Below are 12,341 nucleotides of genomic sequence, written 5' to 3'. Positions count from 1 at the left end.
TGGATTTAAGACTAATGGTTTCATCTCTAAGGATAGCCATTTGGTCCAAGTGTGGTTCAGAGGAGAAAACTGGAATTTGAAAAAAATTTATTAGTTCTTTGCTTAATTTGCTTTATTCACTAGTATCACTTAATAACATTTATTAAGGTTGAATCGAAATAATTTAGCATGCAGTAATACAAATTTTGTGGGGATCTTTGATTAATTTTGCATCACACAAAACTATAGAAATGATGCTATGGTAATTAAAAAAATATAAATATAAAATATACAAGGAACATAGACCATAATTATGTGCAAACAATTATATTTAATATAAAATTATATGCATGCACTACAAAAATATCTATGTAGTCTCCTTTAGACTGCTATAAAAATTATATGAAATAATATATACATATATATATATTGATATATATAAGATCAAATTTTTTTCGTTCTCCTGATGCATGTGAAACAATATATATTGATGTGACAAACTAAAAAAGTAGAATCTGGCTTGGAAGGTGGTTAAATCACTGCCCTAAGCGAGACTTCAGTCCCTTCTCATGCAAAGATTTGGACCACACATCCTCTTCCAAGGTACAATCCGAAAGCCAAGTACTCCAACGCCCATCGGTGGCATGATCTCGATCAGGCACTGATCAAACCCATCCTCAGCCCACATGGTCAAATGAAGAGGAAAAAAAATGAGTGAGAAAGAGAGAGAGAGAGTGTGTGTGTGTTAAGAGATTTTAGAAAGAGAAAAAGAAGAACTTTCGAGGGTAGTTTGAAAAGCTAAGGATAGAGGCCTTTTTATAGGCTCAAAACGGCCATGCGTGAAATCTGTATGTGCATAAATGACTCACGGAATGGCTGCCCATGCACGCAGCACTCATGGAATGGCTGCGCACATCCGAAGAGGAATTTTTGAAACTCCAAATAAAAAAGTTATCACTGCATGATGCATTCATCATGAACAAATTATGCAATTCAATTGGCTAGTTCAAATCCCATATCAGACATTTTGCATGGAACTGAACTATACAAGATTATTTCAGCTCATTGAAGACCTTCATTCATTCTTTTCCTTCAAGAACAAAACAAGGAGAGCTTGTAAAATACAAATTCTTCTGAAATCTCTAGTCATTTATATCTTGGTAATAAGAGTGCCAGGACTGATTAGCAAGAATAGATAGAACTACTTGTATTATAAAAGTTTGGCGATCACATAATGCTCAAATGCATATTGCCATTTATTGATAGCAAAATGACTCTATTACAAGTTATTCCATAAATCCATTGGCTATTTTGTGGAGTCGATTCAAAATAATTTAAACAATCACTGTCAGAGGCCTTGACTTTGACTGTGCCCTCATCACCATTTGTGTGGTTTAAACTTGATTTTATTGAGGTAGCTCCTAATACCTAAATCTTTTGAGCATCTGTTTTTGAACAAAATCAAATTTTTTGCTTGAGATGGCAAGTGGGAGTTCCAATACTTATATTATAAAAATAAACATGTAAAGGGCCAATATATTTACCATACGATAGGTCGTCTGCTCTCCATGAGATAGACTAGATTTGTAAAGAAAAAGGGATTAAAGTAAGATGATATAGTTATTTTCTACGTGTGCGGATGACTGCAATATCCTTATTTTTTTATTGACATTGAATACAAAAAAAATACATATAATAATAACTTCTCTTTAACTCATAGAGAAGAGTAGTTACTACTATTCTTCTCCCTCTTTTCCTCTTCCGTATGAGTCAAAAAAAATTACTATTATATGTATGCTTTTCATACTTAACATCGATAAAAAAAATATAGATATTGTAGCCTATAAAAAATAGCTATATTATCAGGCTTCAACCTCTTTTCCTTCACAAATCCAGTCCATCTCTAAGAGAGGAGATGGTAAACATATTGGCCCCTTACACATTTATTTTTATAATATAAATACTGAAACTCATACTCTTTACCATCTCGATTGAAAAATCTGATTTTTCTCGAAAATAGATGCTCGAAAGATTTAGGTATTAGGAGCTACCTCGTATCACTCAGCTTCAAAATCTTTGTCAATATCTTCTCTTGGTATCATAAAAGATTGAAGAAGAGCACGCAAAGCTGGGTGAAGCTCGATCAAGATCCTGTCCCTGCACCAATCTGGGCAGGCTGGACGATGCAAAAACCAGCCTTGAAAATAGGGCTGAACACCCTTTGCACAATCATTTTCGGGTCCCAGCTCACTTGCCAGTGGCTGGGGCTCTGTCTTCGGCCAAAGGCTGATGCAGGGGTGGGCAGAGGCCTTTCGTGACGAACGTCGGCAATGTAGGTTGCCATAAGAAGGGGAAAAAATCAAAAATAATCGAGGAAAGGTGATTTTTGGTGAGTTTCTCAATCGACAGCGATGGTTCAACGCCTTGAAAAGAAGAGGAATGCTAGGAATTAGGTAGCTCAAGATGGAAGAAGAGGGAGTTCCTACCAAGTCCGGCCTATCTTAGAAGTCTGTTTCCCATCCAGAATCATTGGAGATGAAGACTCCTGATGGGAGTCTTCCTCCAGCCTTTTCTTTTTTTTCCTTTTTTTTTTTACCGATCGGGAGCTGGTGCCTGGTGCAGCGGATTAGGCCATCACATAGGCCAGGCCCAGCCACAAGAACCAGACCTGGACCCGACCTAGCCTATCCTATGTTCTTGTTGACCTATGCATGGTTATATTCCTTAGCCCAATTTAGTCTAATATATATGGATGGGTCTTGGTGGTCTTGGTGTGTGTGGAAGAGGACCACATATGAGCCTAGAGATGCTAGGATGGGATGAAAGAACTGAGAGATTGGAATGAACTGTATTTTACGGTCTTCAGATATGAATTTGATATACTTAAATCTAATTACAGTACATATTTGGTAGTTGTTTGAGTGCTTAAATCTATATGATGCATTGCTTATGGAGTCCTAATGATTTGGTAATTAATTGATAATATATATGGTTAAGTGTTCACATTATGACAACTTTAATTATACATACATAAGTTGCTACATATGTATAATATTATCTATTCATATACATACAATATATATATATATATAGACACACACACACATACATACATTCATACATACATACATATATATATGTGTGTGTGTGTGTGTGTTTGTGTGTGTGTGTGTATGTATGTATGTATCTATATATGTGTGTATATATGTATGTGTGTGTGTGTGTGTGTGTGTGTGTATATGTATATCTTTCTATATATATATATATATATATATATATACATATATGTATATATGTATATATATACTATATGTATATATATATATGTACACACACACAGATATATATATATATATATATATACACACACACACACACACACACACACATATACAAATATATATACACATATACACACACGCGCGCGTGCACGCACGCGCACACGCATGCGCTCACACACACATATATATACACACACGCGCGCGTGCATGCACGCGCACACGCGTGCGCGCACACACACATATATATACACACACACACACATACACACACACACACCCACATATATATATATACATATACATATATATATATATATGTATGTATGTATGTATGTATGTATATATGCATGTATGTATGTATGTGATTGTCTATTTATCGATACTTATCCAAGAGTGTGTTCCATATACAACAATTGCATTCAGATTTGGATTTGCAAATTTTCAGAAATGTTAATTATCTTATCATTTGGGGAGTTTTCTAGATATTATATAGCAATTGGTAACATGACTTTTCTTTTCTATTTTTTTTTTTTGCTTTAATCTTTCTCAATCTTGCATGGTTCCAAGAGCAAATTATCCCGCAGAATACTCTCCAAATGAGCTCAATGCTATTCTTAGGTGGTTTTATATTTTCATAAATGCTGTGAAGAAACAATGATAAAAATGAAACAAAGTCACATTCTAAATATCAAGTCATGGTTGACATTACAAAGAATGAAATCCATGCCTAGATCATAAGCTATATAAACAAAGTAAACAAGAAAAAGTTCCCACAAGAAAGCTAATTTTGATTATTTGTTATAGCATTTAGATTCTATCTACTGTCTAATATAGAGAAATATTCCTTGAAATTAAAAGGTAAATATTACTTTGTTATTTGGCCACATAAAAATTAACAATTAATGTCCACATCAATTTCAAGAGTTATTTAAGAGCTTTAAAACCTCTCTAAAAGCTCCATGAGTTTTTCTGAACTTTTTTCTCTTCCATCTGGCTAAAGGTATTCTCAACATTGAAGGTCCTACAAATCTCCTCATTACTCTTTCCCCTTATCATGCTAGCAAATTTTTGACAATCTAGATTCTACAGACTCTCAATATTAAGATAATTGGCAGCTTGAAATCAAAATAGGAAAGATTAAATTAAGTTTAAGTTTAAGTTTGTTTGTTTAAGTTTGAAAGGATTGATATGCTAGAACAAATTTTAATTAGTTTTCATTTATATATGTGCTTATCAAGCATAAGCTTCTACAAGGTTTTTACTAGTTGCTCCTAAATGTTCTTAATATTTGACCTGATGATTGATGGATATTGAGTTCTACTTATATCAGAACATACAGAAGGTAATCCTAGGGCTTAAGTTCCTTATTATTGAAAGCAATTGGTGATGTAAAAGCAGTTATTGCATATATGCAATAACATTTTTTGTTTTTTTTTTGCCATTTTTTAAAGTTATTCTTATCTGAAGTAATTTGCCTCTTTTTTTCTTAAAAGGATGTTACTATAAAGATCATATCTTTTTCTCAACAAGGGCCTTGAGCAATTTGTATGTTGTCTGCTAATGGTATAATTTCCAATGTGATGCTTCATCAGCTTGATTCCTCTGGAGATACATTAACTTATGAGGTTTGTAATTATGCCCTTTCCTTTTGGAAAGATAATTCCTTTAGAGGTGTCTCCAACTTATGCATTCTTTTAAATATTTAGAGGTGTTTTCTTCTATTTGTTTATGAATTGTATTGCACACTATGATGGTGTTAACCATTTTTGGGTGATACATGTGCTTAATATTGTTGCCTATATTGAATTTTGGATTGCTGCATGTCATGCCCAGTCATCTTGCAAGCACCAATCTTGGTTCATATCAATAGCCATGAAATTGTTAACTCCATACCACATATTTAAAATCTTATAGCGTATCTACTGTGACTTGTTATCCATATTTATATTAAATAAAATATGAGAAATAAATTCTGAATGCTTGGTGTAGTAAACTCCTTTGACCGAGGTGCTTAACCCAGCAGAGAATTATCCACCAACAACTCCAAAGTAAGTGTACATCTAAAAATCTACGTAATTTTTAAAGAGACTTATCATAGTCTTTATCCATTTTGTGAAGTATAAAATATTGATAAATTCTGTTTATAATCTTTTTAATTATAAGGTGACCTGGTAGTGATATGGCATTCAAATACAAATATAGGGATCCCTGTAGCAGAAAATGTTAACATTACCAATTTCTTTTCTTTCATATAGACAGGCTTCATCTATGACTGATAAATGCATAATTTGTGTACAAAAGGATTCTTCTTCACCTTATGTTGAAGGTTTTCATGTTAGACTAAATTTTCTAACACTTGTAGGGTTACTTTAGTCTTTACCTCTGTAACCTAAAGAATATGTTTTTTAATAATTTTATCTAATTTTTGTAGCAGGCCTTTGATAGTGTTGTTTGATGGACCCTGTTCCTAGTCTGCTACTGATTTAATTGCTGCCAAATAGGCTTTGCCAAGGCCTAGCCACTAGCCAGTCAAAGCCTACTATTCCCAAGACCTCATAGAGTTGCATCAACCCAAAGATGGATATGTTGAACTGGTCTTTCTTTGTGACCTTTTGCTTTCGGTAGGATGGTTGTAGTTGTTAAGCTAATGGATGATTGAATTTTCCAAATTAATGTAGTTCTTGTAGGAAGGCTGACTCTGAAGTGATAAGGAATGTGCAAACTTTTAGACTTTAGTAGTGGTGACCTGCTTTTAATGGCAAACAGACTATGAACATTTTAGTTCGTCTACCATGTAAAATACAAAGTGCTCACATGAGGTGGCAGTTTCTAAAGTGTGCAACAACTATTAAACAAACTATGAGGACAAATTAGCATTTGCTAATGTGGGCTCCATAGCTGTGAATCATTGTTCATGTCATGACCTAGTAATTTTTGTTTTGTTCAGTCTTTGTTCTTCTTTGATTTGCTTATTAAATCTAGTGTTAGATTACATGATGTGAATGTTGATATTTAAAAAACTGCATGTATCATCCATCTTGTGTTCAAGAAATTTTGCTTTTGGTAACTACATATTAGCGAAACCTTTGCTGTAGAAGGCTGGAAGATGAAAGAACGTCGATACTGTAAAAGCCAACTATATGCAAGGGATTGTATATAATCAGCACCCATCATCAGTGACCAATTAATTGGGTTAACATCACCACCCATGATTTATTAGTTGATGTATTCCCCAGGAAACTTCTATCATATTATGATGTGCGAATATGATTGTATGATTATTGCTTTCAATCAGATTGTTAAATAATACATGTACTATGTGGGCCATCCTATACAGAGGTAAAGCTTGATTTTATGGTTACATGGATTCTATTGAATCTTCTGATTCTCTTGGTGTACCTTTATTCTTTTGTTTTCCTGTAATGAGTGAGTATTTTATTAAACCAATATCTGGATAACTAGGGCCTAGGGGGTTATGTAGAGGACTCGGAAAAATCTTTACCTTTTCTCCCCAGTTAACAATGTACTTCAAATATATAATTAGTAATCAATATGAACATGTATATCATTTCAAATATGAGGTTTCCTGCATACTTTTATTATATGTATCAAGCTTATTTTATTACTCTTCTTTGAAATATGTGCAATAATACTATCTTCCTATTTTCATCAGCTTTTTGCTATTATGCCTATGATTTGATCTTGTACTTTTTGTTGCCTATTAATATGTTTTATGTTCGCTGGACTAATTTTGTAGGGCCGGTTTGAGTTACTCTCCTTATCTGGATCATTTATGCCAACTGGTTTGATTTTGTAGGGCTGGTTTGTAGGGGGAGGGGTTGCTGGTCTGTTAGCTACCAGTCTTGTGCGGGTAATACTTCTCTTCTACACATTCCAGATTTCTATGCTATAAAATTTCTTCAACTTCATAATTTAGGAGGCATGTCCTTATCATCCTCCTTTCAAATTTGATGCATGGTTTAGATATTATTCCATCTCAAGTCCAGGAGTTCTCCGAGTAACATCTAAAATGGCATTTAGATAAATGAAAAGACATGCATAGTTATGTGGAATTGTTTGCAGCATTGCAGGTAGAAAAAATATACCTTTCTTTTCTGTAAAATCCTTCTCGTTCATCGTTCATATGGAAATTTAGAATCACGAATCATTTACAAGGGGCACAGAGCCTTATTGGCATACAACATATTCAATTCTACTTAATCACACAACATATTAGTTAGTTATAATAATTTGGATATCAAGATTTTGCTGTGAGTTACAAATTGGCCTTTGAAAAAGCCTCTGCAACTTAAAATTACATCGTTCCAGCTAGCAAGTATTTAATTCAATTGAATTATTGGTTTTCCCCTTGTTCTGCAATAGGTCGTAGTTGGCAATTTTTTACCAGGCTACCAAATGGAGCAGAAGAGCAAGAAGCCAAAGTTAGAGGCTACATCTATCTCTTTTCCAGCAGCTACCATCCAGATTTTGAGCTCGCATGCTGAGGTGGCTTATAGTAGCGACCAGGGGATCGGCACTTCTATGTGCCAAAGATGACTCATACAACTACCTCCTTTAGAGCAGAAATCTGGTCTGCCTTTGTACCCTCAGTACCTGATGACACTAGGAACTCCCCAGCTGATGATATCAATGCATCTTAACTGAGGGTCAGTTCGCTCGAAGCCTTACATAGTGCGAGCCTCAAGGGCTTCTAACCAACCAAAACCTGGCTCTCCATGATGAGGTGGCTTCAGAGCAAGATATGGCATTGAAGCAGCTGAAGTTTTCAGACTTGTTCCTAATCCTGTAAGCTAAGTGATCTGCATTTAGGTTTCTACGGTTGAATTGAGTAGCTCTTTGTTTCACAGGGTGTTGTATTTCATTAGCAATTGGAGTTTTTGTATGTCCACTACTGTCTAGTTTAATGATTTCCTTTATTGTAACATTGTTTTTATTGAGTTATGGTGGGGCCAAATATTTACTTGTTTCCGTGAAATTCGCTCTTGGTATGTGTCATTGAGAAAATTATTACTTTAATCAACTTTTGATATCTTATCTTTTTATTCTCATTGATATTTGAGTCGAGGATCATTGGTGGTCTTCTATTGAGGGTGAAAGTGAATCGGATAATATCTATCCAAATTTGTTCTGGTATCTAAATCTATTTGGATGTAGATATAAGTTCATTCAATTAATATCCATATCTATATCTGTTAAAGAAAAATGGATATTGATAAGGATAAACAATTATTCAATTCATATTTCAATATCTAATTTTTATTTATAATTTTATTTAATTTTATATAGTATTTATAAAATTTTAAGAAAAATAAATAATTATATTAACATGTTATTAATTTGAGCCATCACCTATTTAGTAATATCTTTGATTCTGTAGTCATAAAGTTTAATCATCTAATTTATATTTATATTTATATCCATATTACTAGAATTCGATTTGTATCCATATCTATTTAAAATAAAGATATAAATATTTATATCTAATTAATATCTATATCCATATCTATATTCATTAAATAAAATTAATATATATATGGATATAATATCTAATCCATAGCCAATCTATTTTCAGTTCTATCTTCTAGAAAAAATCTATTCATTGATAATTCTTGTAAGAGAAAAATTCTTCCACAAACTGGTGGAATTAATCACACAACAACACTACCGAACATCTGGCATTGTGACAACCCTTTTATATTCTTAGATGAGATTCTTTGTGCACCGCACGCGATGTAGAAAATTCAATGCGGAGCACATCATTTTTTGTGATTAGTTTATGTAGCCACTGATTTTCAATATATATTTAATGTCTGTAGTTTTATATTTTCATTTGAGATTTTGAGTAATAAAAATATCTCTACTCTTTGAAAAAAATTATGACATCTTATATCCATATTATAATATTCTGCTTGCGTATAAAAAGTCATAATTTGATACAAGATGTCATATTATACTACAGGATGTCATAATTTTTTTCAAAAAGTAGGAGCATTTACATCATTCAAAATTTTTAAATGAAAAGACAAAATTGTAAGCATTAAATATCTATTGAAAAGTGGTTGGACAAAAATATTCCTTCTATGTTATGACATCATGGGTCATATTATGACATCCTACGTGCAAAAAATCATAATTTGACACACGATGTCATAATATACCACAACATATCATAATTTTTTTAAAGAAGAGAGTATTTTTGTCATTCAAAATTTTAAATAAAAAAATAAAACTACAGGTATTAAATGTATGTTGGAAAGTGGTTGGATAAAAATACGTCTCCTATATTATGACATCCTGGGCCGTGATATGACATTCTATGTGTAGGAAGTCATAATTTGATGTAGGATATCATAATTAGAGGTGTAAAAAATTTTGATTAAACTACCTAAATCATCCAACTCGATCCAAACCGAACCAAATATGATGGTTTGGCATTTTAATTAGTTCAGTTTGATTGAATAAAATAGAAAAATTGATGTTTTGATTTAGTTATTGATTTATGTGATCCGCTAAATCTGAACTAAACCGACAAACCAAAATTGAAATATCATCATTTTTATATTTATATATACACCTATATTACATACTTCATATATTTATATATATACTGATGTTACATGTATATTCAAAGTTGGACTATGTACTTTATATGAATTAAGAATTTAAAATATTAATTTGGCCTGATTTCAATCTAACTTAGATCAAATTTGACTTGATTATGAATCATAATAAAAGAATAAAAAATAGAAATCAAATCAACCAACTTGCTTTAATTGAAAAACTGTTCAAACCATTCAAATACTTGAGAAAACTACATGAACAAATCGAACCGATGCAAAACTAAACTAAAGAAACCGATTATATTTAGTCAAATATTTGGTTTTAGGAACCTCTTAAACAGAAATATCAGTTCAATTTTAAAAAATCACTTAAAACCGAATCGACTGAATCATTTTCAGCCCTAGTCATAATATGATGTAGGATGTCATAATTTTTTTAAAAGGAGGGGCATTTTCATCATTCAAAATTTTAAGCGAAAAGATAGAATTGCAAACATTAAATGTATATTGGAAAGTGGTGGTTTCGTGGACCAATCGGCAAGATGGTGCACTTCACATCGGATTTTTACACTACCCGCAGTGCACAAAGAATTTTTCATTCTCAGATTCATTAATAACTAGTATGGATTTGGTGCAGCAGTTTTCCACAGCCCAAATACAACTGTCACCTTCTTAGTTGAAGTTTATCGTACCCACTATTGAATCCAAAATTGCCTTCAGTCTCCCACCAATTATGTGCAAACAAGCACCTCTTCCCAACTTGAAGTGACACACTTCCCTAAAGGCTGCAAATGGATTGAGATTAGTGACCCAACTCATTTAGGCCCGACCCAACCCATTTTTTGAAGATCCACGGGGCTAGATTGGATTCAAATATTAGACCCATCACCCAATCTGTACATTATATAGGTCCATTTTGGAGCTTCTTGTGACTAGGCTAGCCCAACCTAACCTAAACTTGATCGAAAGAAACTATTCCAAGTCATTTCTTCTTTACCTCTATTAAGAGATAAATACTCAAACCAATTACTACATTAAGAAATGCCAGCTCTTGAGGTTATTAACCTCTTGAAATAGATTTTAGCTCCAAATTAGTATTACTTCATGGAGTTTTCACCATATTAGCAAATGATTTTGTGATAGTTAAAATTCAATTTAATTCAGAAGTAGGACACATTTTTTTTCATGGAATCTTGTTACCGAACAAACATAGATTTAGACCCAAACCAAACCCGACTTAGAGCCAAATATTTTGGATTGGATCATGTCATACATGATCCTCACCAAATCCAAATGACCCTATATAGTCTAAAATATTTTTCGTAGACCCAACCTAGCTCAACCCAATCATTTACTGGATTGGGCCAATGTCTATTATCAAGACCTATACATGAATGCAGGTCAAGCATTCCACTATCCAAACCCACCCATTTGCAGCCCTAGTATCCCTCTTATCTTTATCCAATTCGTACCCTTGGCTTCTTCGTCTCCATGATGGATATATATGTTTGACATAATGCCATAGCCGCATCTTTGATCTGGCTGGGCCTTCCTAGGTGGTGCATCAAAAAACCCATGAAGTATTACATTTAGGGGTGAAAGAGGATTGAGTAGCATCTGTACATATCTGTTTTGTATCTTGATCTATCCATATACGGGCACCAATTTGATAGATGTATATGTATATTTCTTGATGCAGTGAAGTATTACTTTGACACACTGAAGTAAATTTTAGGAGGCTAAATGAACATTTTTGAAATTTTAGAGGCAAAGTGTTTCCTGAGGAAAGTTGAGCTGAAAGTCATGACAATCGCTGCATACTCATAGGAAACTTTTCCCACAAGCATGCAAAGCATCTTATCATGCTATCATAAAGCAACAGCAGAACAATTAGTCAATAACTTAAATCCAAAATATAACAATCTAAATTTTATATTTAATATGTCAGTAAATTCAATAATATTCAATACACCTTACATCAAATTCAATAAGACTTTCAATCTAAAATAAAAGTATGGAGGCTGTGCTTCTCATCACTCTTTTGTTCATATCTTGCATCATCTTAATTTTCTCAACATCTGTAAAAATAGTAAAAAGAAGATAATGAGCTACATAGTCTAGTAAGCAATGATCACCTCCAATAGATTTCATCAGGCATTAAAGTAAATAATCATCCATAGACAATAAGCATATAGGGTTTACCAATTCGAAATCAATTTCAATTATGCAATATAATTCATGCTAAATTTATTTTTTTTCAAAAATTCAAGTTTCTTTCAAGATTTCAACTTCTTTCATTCTTAAGTTTTTTTTCATCAACCATGACTATGACCATATTTTTCTTGTGGTAAAATTATAATACCGCATATCTTTTTGCGGTGAGCTACAAATCATCTGGCAGTAAAGTCCTTCAGAATCACTGGTCTCGCTAATAGTTTGTCACTGATCTCACTGGCGACATATCACAGGTCTTGCTGATCATAAATCCTCAAGATGAATC

General features: G+C 33.0%; 1 pseudogene; it reads left to right on the top strand.

Annotated features, from left to right (window-relative positions):
• The window catches only part of LOC140857387 (AT-hook motif nuclear-localized protein 1-like), a 112,383-nt pseudogene extending 104,462 nt beyond the window's left edge, over nt 1–7,921 (top strand).
• The last annotated feature ends 4,420 nt before the right edge of the window (nt 7,922–12,341 follow it).

Source organism: Elaeis guineensis, chromosome 4, assembly GCF_000442705.2.
Source record: "Elaeis guineensis isolate ETL-2024a chromosome 4, EG11, whole genome shotgun sequence".
NCBI classification, from domain to species: Eukaryota; Viridiplantae; Streptophyta; class Magnoliopsida; order Arecales; family Arecaceae; genus Elaeis; species Elaeis guineensis.
Note: the sequence above shows the minus strand (reverse complement) of the source record. Positions and strands in the feature narration are given on the sequence as shown.